Source organism: Vigna umbellata, chromosome 9 (genome assembly GCF_029865625.1).
Source record: "Vigna umbellata cultivar VRB3 chromosome 9, Vumbellata_1.0, whole genome shotgun sequence".
NCBI lineage: Eukaryota > Viridiplantae > Streptophyta > Magnoliopsida > Fabales > Fabaceae > Vigna > Vigna umbellata.
The window spans coordinates 22978661-22988612 of record NC_142173.1 but is presented as its reverse complement, the minus strand read 5'-3'; the positions used below and the strand labels follow the sequence as shown (position 1 = coordinate 22988612).

At 39.4% G+C, this 9952-nt stretch overlaps 1 pseudogene; it reads left to right on the top strand.

The window, feature by feature from the left end:
- Positions 1-6076: 6076 nt before the first annotated feature.
- Positions 6077-7419, top strand: LOC148192951 (uncharacterized; annotated as a pseudogene).
- Positions 7420-9952: the final 2533 nt, after the last annotated feature.

The window sequence follows — 9952 nt, the reverse complement described above, 5'->3', positions numbered from 1 at the left end:
ATTTCAGACTGTTCAGATCCCAGATGATGTTAGTGGCATCAACATAGAAGATGGGGAGAAGAGTCATGAGCTTACTACTACGCCACATACTTTCCCACCTTCAGATGGTCCCACTCTTGCACATGAGGAGACCGAGAAAGATTTTGAGGACCAGGCATATATGAGCAACGTTTTTGAGAAAGGTAGACCACCATCATCTTCTACCACTCTTCCAACCTTCAGGGAAGTAGAGGTAAACATACCTAAATTTGATTATGCTGTTGATGAATATGCTTTTCATGATTATGATGTTGATGGGTATGTTATTGATGATTATATTGTTGATGAGAATGCTTTTAATTTTCCCTCTCTGCATGATGAGAAACCACTTTTGCCATCATATCTGAATACTTCTCATCCATGCACTGAACATGAATCTGAGTCTGTGGTTGATAATGTTTCTGAAATTGAAATTGATTCATGTTCTGAGGATGTATCTGAGGTTCAGCCTGTCACACTGGAATTGGGTGTTATACCCCTGCATGTAATTTCTGTAGAGCCACATTGCACTAACCATGTTGCAGGAGGTACACATGAATTTGACCAACATGCACCCATAGTGGAAGGAAAAGGTGCTTACATACACAACAGTTTCAACAGCAATAGGCACCAGCTGAACCCGCTCATCAACAATCCCTGCTTCTTAGATCCAGCTGTGGATGATATCTCCCTGCTAGATCAAATATGGAGGATGAAGCAGTTCTTCCTCAAAACTTCTTTGCTGGATTCATTGGTGGAAGACATCTCCCTACAAGTCCAAAATTGGCAACTGCCACCATGATCAGGGGAGTTTTCTTTCTCTCTTCTCCCCCTTTCCCTACTTTTATTGCACTTGTCCATGATCTGTTGACTGTTATGATTTCTGATCTTATGCTTATGACACATTGAGGACACTGTGTAGTTTAAGTGTGGTCTATTGGGGGAGATTTTTAATTTTCTTCGTTAGTTTTTGTTTTCTTGGTTAAATTTTTTCTTTTCTAGGTTGTTTTTGTCGTGTCTTGTGTACAGTTTTACATGTTTCTCTTGATTTCTGGACTTTGTTTAGGTTGTAGATGTATCTTTCACTTCATTGATACTCTGACTTGTTTGAAATCCTTGCTTTTCTCTGCTTGAGAAGATGATTATAGATGTTTGAGAGGTTGATTTGATTGTGACATAAATTACCCTGTGTGAGATTTGAGCCACTTGATGTTCTTTCTTGTGTGTGATATGTCTCTTGATTGCTTGCACATATGCCTTGGCTTGACTCTTGTTGATAATTCTTGATTGATATGCATGTTTGGAAGTGATAAAGGCAGTTTTGTTTTTGAGCCTCTCTAGCCAAATAAGCCTACCGTGTTCTAAACCTTTGATAACCCCTTTTGAGCCTATACTTTCCTCATTTCTTTGTTTTGAAGCTCATACACTACCCCTAAGTGAAAAACCATGATTACCTTAACCTTAGGGAATTTTGGAGCTTTGGAAGTGTTTTGGGAACAAGTGTGGTCTCCTTGGGGATTCTTATGAGTTGGCTAGTTGGTTCCTCTTCTTGTTTTGTTTTTGTAAATATACGTGTATCTTGTCTTTTACAGTTTTGTTTTGAAAAAAAAAAAAAAAAAAAAAAAAAGAGAGCAGAAAAAAAAATGTGTGAATAATGGAGTCAAGAAGAGGATTGAATTAGAGGTTTTGGGTGTGATTTGACTGTGTTTACACTTGTTCCCCATTGCTCCTCTATTTCTTTTGGTTTATAGCTTCTCATCCATATGTTATCCTCCCATGTCCTTGGCCCCATTACAACCATGAAAAGACCTTTTGATTTGAACATGCGTATGTGCTTGAGTGTTGATATTAGAGGCTTGCCAAGTCTACTTGTGATTGCCTTCTTGAGCGCATTGAGTGACATTGATTTACCTTAAACACTTGAGAGAAACACTCATTGTGTGCATCTGTGAGGCTATGTTACTTTTGATTCACCTCTTGAGCTGATTGATCATTTTGCCATGTCTTGAATTGCTTGGATGATTTCATGAGTATCTGCTTTCTCTGATTGATTCTGTGTTGGATATTGTCTACTTCCTTTCTTGCTCCAGATTCCTGGAGAACTATGTAATTCTGTTTCTATTCCTGTTTTGGAGTCTTTGTTGTCTGTCTGTCGAGTCTGTGTCACCTTCCTGATGTTTGAGTAGTTCCCTGGTATTCGTTTTGGTTTTGCCCAGGAGTGCAAAAGACTAAGTGTGGTCTATTTTGATGAGTCGTTATTTCTTGAATTATATTTAGTTTATTGCACTTAAATAAACCAGGGAATTGTGTTTAATTGTTTGTTATTTCCCCGTTTTCCGAATTTTGCTTAATTTGGTCGGAAATTTGTAATTGTGCTAATTTGGATTTTCTGAGCTGATTAAGTGCATTTTTGAAGTGCAGGAAAATTTCGGAAATACATTTTGGGACATCAGGAAGAATGCCAAATAAATTCAAGACTCTCCACCAAAACATTTTAAAATTAATTAAATTGTAATTCAGTAGTTTAGAATTTTTGAATCAACTCTTATATTTTGGGTCAATTTTTGGTAAATTAGATTAGACCCAAAATTAGAAATTAATGACTTGGCACCCTAGGGTTTTTGTATGTGTGGACCCTACCCTAAAAAGGGACACACGGCCCTTAGAAAAAGAGGAAGCCGCCACTTGCCAGGGGCTCTTGGTCTTTTTGAGTTTTAGGGGGGCTGGACGTGTGAAAGCCAGCCACCATCCTCATGTGTTTTTGATCTTTGGCTGGGAAGGTTTTTATTTGGAAAAAAATGTGATCGCTGAGGATGATTTTACACACTGCCATTTTCATTTTGGTTGCATTTCTTTCCGCCCCTTTCCATTCTCGGTCACAGCAGCACACAACTCATGGCTAGCTCACTTAGAAACACTTTTTTTTAAATTGATCTTTGCTGATTGAGAGAAGAGCACACGGACGGATAGCAGCTATCTTTGCTTAAAACCATTTATTTGCTTATAGATAGGAAGATGCGCTGATGTAGGAGCTGGAAGAAAAGTGAAGCATGGTGATTCACGGGAGAAGAAAGAAGCGCGAAAGCAGAAGTGGCACCCACGGTGTTGGATTTTGGATGAATGAGAAGGAGAAAGCTAGAGGTGCTACCACGGCTGGAGAGGAGTTCACGTGCAGCTGTATGGAAAGACGCAAACTTTAATTGGAGGAAGAAGCATGGTGTATTCAATAGTTGTTGTCACGGCATGGAGAGAAACTCACGGGATTGGCTGGTGCACGCTGATTCGTGGATTTCAATTTTTTTTAGCTTAAATAGGTAGCGCATTTAAATTGCAAAGAAGCACACCACGTCACAGGATGGGGGGAGAGATAGTACACGGTGCATTCATGTCTTGAAGGAAGAGCTCCCAAGATTCATTCAGCTTTTGAAGAAGTGGCACACACGTACATTGAATGAGCTGTTGTCACGTCAAGTCGATCAATTGTTTTAGGAGAGCAAAGTTTATGATTTACATTTTAGGAAGCATAACACGGAGGGCTTCACACAGGGACCAGCTGCCACGGGAAGGCTACCCCACTTTCATTTTCTTTGGATTAAACATCTTTGAAGATTTATTTACTTTGAGAAATGATGAAGTATATCTTTGCTGGAATGCTCAACATGTCATGGCTAGAGAGGACTTTCAGAAGCATGTGGAATTTCAAATTCTTTTGGTAGATGCACGTGGTCCCGGTTAATGGTAGAGAAAAAAAAAATATTTTCTTTTATTTCTTATGCCTAAGAATGGTTTACATTATAGGTTGAATTGATTTTCTTCTTTTTGTGGTGAATTGTGTTTGGATATTTATCTGCTGCAATGTTCAGTTTAATGTTATCATGCACTGGAATACCGTCAATCATGTTTAGTCGCGTTTAATTTTCATTTTATTTTAAGTTCAATTACAGTCACAAACCTTTCACAAAACCCCCCCCCCCTTCGTGTTTGACTTGAGACTGAACCCAAATTGGTCCTTGAGAGACGACCTAGGAGTCAATTCCTAGCACTATACTGCATTAATATCTGCAATCAACTTTTGTTGGGAGGTGCGACCCTCTCATCACAAACTCAGTGGGAGCTCAAGTGCATAATTTGTGACACCAATTCCAGTTTCAAAATTTTGAGCAGTAGCATAGTTTTGTGTGTCTATTTGAAAGAAATTGGTGAATTAGATCTGTGATTGAATGTCCAAACCGAGCTAGTACTTGATGCACATCATATAAGCACTTAATTGCTTCTGCAAAAGGCTTAGTAGCATCATTGGAAAACTCACATTGCATCCAATCTGCAGTTGGCCGAACTGTAATGCTTTGCTTAGTCCAATTTTTTTTAGGAATCCTGTTTCAGTATTAGATCACTGCTGAACGTCTTTGCAACCATTTCCAGCACTTTTAACAAGTTTTAAATGCTGTATATGGACACATTTCAATGTTTAAAGGTCGTTTGATTCAGTTCACTAAAATCTGGGTGGTTGAGTTATTCATTTTGCTGCATAAAAAGGGTTGAATGAGTCAAAATTTGTTATCATAAGTTCCTGCATCAAATTTCAGTATCAACACGTTTGATTTGATGAATTAAAATTGGTTATGCAAAGAAATTTTGTCTTGAAATAACCCTGCACAATTTTACTCTCTAAACCACCAGTTTTAGTCTTCTTTTTTTGGTGCAAGCTGCATACTACAAAGTTATTTGTACAAACTGTTTTGGTGCAATCCAATAATCTAAACTTGTTAGCAAAAAGCTTGGTCAAATGTATTCAATATTAAAAACAATATAACAGAAACAAATATTGCAAATTAAAAAGTTGATTGGCCAGTGCAAGTTGAATCTGCGAAATCTGGTGCACCAAACTGATTGTTCATTCAGACAATTCATCAAACAGTTTTGATCAATTTCTAATTGTCTCCGAATTTGATTCCATTGCAGCTTGTTTTGATTTCTTGCCTTATTAATATGCTCTAGAACTCTTCCTAGGTTCTTTTTGTTGTGCCTCCGTGTTTGCATCTCCTTTTTCTTGCTTTATTCTCAACCATTGGCTTTCTGGCCTACCACCTGTTTGATAAAAGGTGTTGTAGTGCAGTATTTTCCTGAGCCAATTCTGTGCAGTTGCTTCATTTCCTTTTCTAATCTCCTGTTGATTTATAATCTGTTTGAGGTATAATTACATGGGATTGGGCTAGCCAGAGATCCTTCATCATTGGTAACCTTCTAGGAAGTGGAGATTTGACGGAAACAGCAAGGCATGGTGACTACGGTGCTGCAGAATCTGACATGCTGGAAATGTATCTGTTGATACAGTAATAGCAGTTTGCTTGCTGCCAAGTAAAATCCTCCTAACCAGCAACTGTGAGCCTTGCGTGATTGCATCCAGAATCACTCAGTTTTATTTGAGAGAAGCCAAAGTTGCATTGTCAAACCGTTTCTCTTTTCTTTTTGTTGCAAAGTCTAATTGTATTAGCAAATTTTCTGTTTGTAAAGGGCCATTACGCAAGTGATTGGACAAAACTCACAAGTGTTCTTCCATCATTTGCAAACTTTGTTTTAATTGTTCCATTTTAAAATTGGTAGACAGTGAGTGTGTCTTAGATCCAAAGTCTAAGCCTCACCTAGGAGACCTCATCTTTAATTTTCTTTTTACTTGCAAGTTTCGCATAGGAAGTCTTAGAGTCTAAGGTTTCTTTCTTTGTGTTTGTTGGTGTCTCCATATATTTAGTGAATCTAGAAGTGATTTTGATTTAAAGATTTTTAGTAAGTAACTAAGGATATATTTGGCAAGGCAAGACTTGGTATTTAAGCAACCTATACGGTTCACCTCTCTTACCTGGAATATTATCCTCAAGTGAAAACTTTTATTCTGTATTTCAAGAAAACTTTTAAGTTCATAAAAATGTCTGGAAGACAATCCCCTAGAATTAGTGACACATCTAAAGATCAATTTTCATTCCAAACTCTAGTCAATCAACTCAATGAGATTGAAAGAAAAATAAGTCAAGAAAAAGTCCAAAGAGAGCTACACAGTGCCATGGTTGAAAATGAGTTGAAACTTTTGAGAGAAGAACAAGTCCAAAATAGGGAGAGAAGTTATAGTGGAGAGTCCCAATATGAACAAGAGGCCTTAAGAGTAGGAGAATATTATCATCAACCCTCTTCATCAAGAAGACACAGGAGGGAATTTGAAAATCCTCCTCCTCCTAAGGAAGTTAATGTGGTATTGCCTCATTTTCATGGAAAAGATAATGTTGAGGCTTACCTAGATTGGGAAATGAAGGTAGAGCAAATTTTTGCTTGCCATCAAGTAGGGGAAGAAAGAAAATTCTGTCTTGCTACCCTAAGTTTTCAAGGATATCCAATGTACTGGTGGACTGCTCTAGTCCAAGAGAGACTAAGACAGCGACTTCCTCCAATAAAATATTGGAATGAGGTTAGAAATGCCCTTCGGAAAAGGCACATACCCTCCTACTACAAAAGAGAACTCATGGATAAGCTCCAAAGATTGCAACAAAAGTCTATGTCTGTTGAAGAATACAGACAAAAGATGGAGCTATACATGATGAGGGCAGGAATAACAGAGGGCGAGGAAACTACCTTGGCCAGATTTTTGAGTGGGTTGAATCTTGATATCAGGGATAGGGTTGAACTACTACCTTATAGAGATTTGAATGATCTTGTTCAAATGTGTATAAAGGTAGAACAACAAAATTTGAGAAAAGCTTCTGTTAAAAGATTTCAATCCCCATTTGAACAGAAGATTGTAAAAGAAAAAGAACCCCTCAAACCTCTTGCCAATATAGTTGAAAAACCCAAACAGGAATTCTCTTCACACACTCGCACTAGTGAGATCAAGTGTTTTAAATGTTTGGGTAGGGGTCACATAGCTGCTCAATGTCCTACCAAAAGAACAATCATTTTAAGAGGTAGTGATATATATAGCAGTGAAAGTGAAACCCCTAGTGAAAGTGAGAATGAGCAAGAAAGAGATAATGAAGAGAAAGTATATCCTTGTGAGGGTCCACTTCTCATGGTAAGAAGGGTGCTTAATAGTCAACCAAGTCCAGAACACTTATCACAAAGAGAGAACATCTTTCACACAAGATGTCAAATTGAAGAAAAATATTGTTCTCTCATTATTGATAGTGGATCTTGATGTAACTGTTGTAGCACAATGTTGGTTGAAAAACTGAATCTTACTGTGATATCCCATCCAAAACCTTACAAACTTCATTGGCTAAATCAAGATGGGGATATAACAGTCAAGAATCAAGTTAAATTGGCAATTTCCATAGGAAACTTCAAAGATGATGTTATTTGTGATGTAGTTCCTATGGAAGCTTGCCATGTACTATTGGGAAGACCATGGCAATTTGATAATGACACTACACACCATGGTCGCACCAATACCATAACTGTTCACAAAAATGATAAGAAATTTGTGCTTCATCCTCTGTCACCTATGAAGCTCAACAAGGAGCAAGAAAAAGAAGAAATAGAGAGAATAAAAAGATAGCAAGAGGAAAGAAAAGAAGAAGAGAAAAGAGAACAAGAAAACCGAGAGCAAGAGCAAAGAGAAGAGAAAAGAAGAAAAGAAAGGAAAATAGAACCTCTGTCCACACTCCTTATAGAACCAAGACTCTTAAGGGGAGGTTTTCTATCCTTTAATTTTCTTTCATCTATCCTTAAGTTTTCAAAATTCTACTTTTCTTTCCAAGAATTTGCCACTCAATCTTTAAAAATGTTATCACTTTCAACACCTGCAAAGTCACAACTTGGGTTATGGATATCTTTGTGGTTACCAATAACTCAAGATACAAATAAAATTTCAAATGAAGAAAGGTTTCTTTGTTATATTAAAATTAAAAATTTCAAAATTAGGAAACCTTCTTCTATACATATTTTTTTATATATCTTATTTGGTCAAAGAAAACTAATTAGAGATATGTTTGATGCTTATTGCAGATGGATATTTGACCCAGGAGGAACTTTGATGGATCCTACAAAAAAAAAAAAAAATAAGTCCTCACAAAAACAAACCACCAGATTTGAGGACAAATCCTTTCCAAGAGGGAGGAGATGATGACTTGGGCCCAAGCCAATCAAATAATTAAGGTCAAATACTAGAAGCTAGCCAAGGAAAGCATAATTGAAAGCCATGAAGGTACAACCAGTGCAAGGTCTTGGAGTTCTTAGCCCATCTTCACTTTAAAGCACGTGTATATGGTGCTCATTCTAGATCTTTAGCATCCACCTTATGCTTATACACGTGGCATTAGATCCACATTTGTAGGAATCTTTTAGCACCATTGATACCCAAAATAGGAGCTGAATTCCTTCTATAAATTCACTCCTAGATCTCCTTTGTAATCACTTTTGAAGAATTGAGAGAATAGATTTGCTGATGAAATTTCCAGCGTCTTCTCCCACCGAAAGTCACCCCTGTGCTTCCTCCAAAATCTCCTCTAGCTTCCTTCCATTGATGAAGGCTGTCTAAGCTAGTTCCATTTTCCCAAAGCACCTCATCCAAACTCTTCTTCCAAATATTCATCCGCTGCCACTGCACACCCTACTTCGTTTTTCAGTTTTCTTTCGCTGCCACTGCATTTCTTCTCTGGAAACTCACGGATCTATGGAATAGCACCAAGTCTGGAGCTATCACACTTCCTCCACTTCCTCCACTTCCTCCACTTCCTCCACTTCATCAACTTCGTCCACTTCGTCAACGTCGTCCACTTCCTCCTCTTCCTCCACTTCCTCCACTTCCTCCTCTTCCTCCACTTCCTCCACTTCCTCCTCTTCCTCCACTTCGTCCACTTCGTCAACTTCGTCAACTTCATCAACTTCGTCCACTTCGTGGACTTCGTCCACTTCGTACACTTCGTCCACTTCGTCCACTTCGTCCACTTCCTCAACTTCGTCCACTTCCTCCACTTCGTCAACTTCCTCCACTTCGTCAACTTCTTCCACTTCGTCCACTTCCTCCACTTCGTCCACGTTGTCCACCTCCTCCACTTCCTCCACTTACTCCACTTCTTCCACTTCCTCCACTTCGTCCTCTTCGTCCACCTCCTCCACTTCCTCCACTTACTCCACTTCTTCCACTTCCTCCACTTCCTCCACTTCTTCCACTTCGTCCACTTTGTCCACTTCGTCAACTTCGTCGACTTCCTCCACTTCCTCCACTTCCTCCACTTCCTCCACTTCGTCCACTTCCTCCACTTCCTCCACTTCCTCAACTTGGTCCACTTCTTTAACCTTCTCCACTTCCTCCACTTCCTCCACTTCCTCCACTTCGTCCACATCCTCCACTTCCTCCACTTCCTCCCTTTCGTCCACTTCGTCCACTTCGTCAACTTCCTCCACTTCCTCCACTTGCTCCACTTCCTCCACTTCCTCCACTTCCTCCACTTCGTCAACTTCGTCCACTTCGTCCACATCGTCCACTTCATCCACTTCGTCAACTTCGTTCAGTTCCTCAACCTCGTCCACTTCGTACACTTGGTCCACTTCGTGCACTTCTTCCACTTCGTCCACTTCTTCTACTTCTTGAACTTGGTCCACTTAGTCAACTTCGTCCACTTCGTCCACTTCGTCCACTTCATCCACTTCGTCCACTTCGTCCACTTCGTCAACTTCCTCCACTTCGTCCACTTCCTCCACTTCGTCAACTTCGTCCATTTCCTCCACTTCGTCCATTTCGTACACTTCGCCACTTCGTCCACTTCTTCCACTTCGTCCACTTCTTCCACTTCTTCAACTTGGTCCTCTTAGTCAACTTTCTCCACTTTTTCCACTTCTCCACTTCGTAAACTTCGTCCACTTCGTCCACTTCATCCACTTCGTCCACTTCGTCCACTTCGTCCACTTCGTCAACATCCTCCACTTCCTCCACTTCCTCCACTTCTCA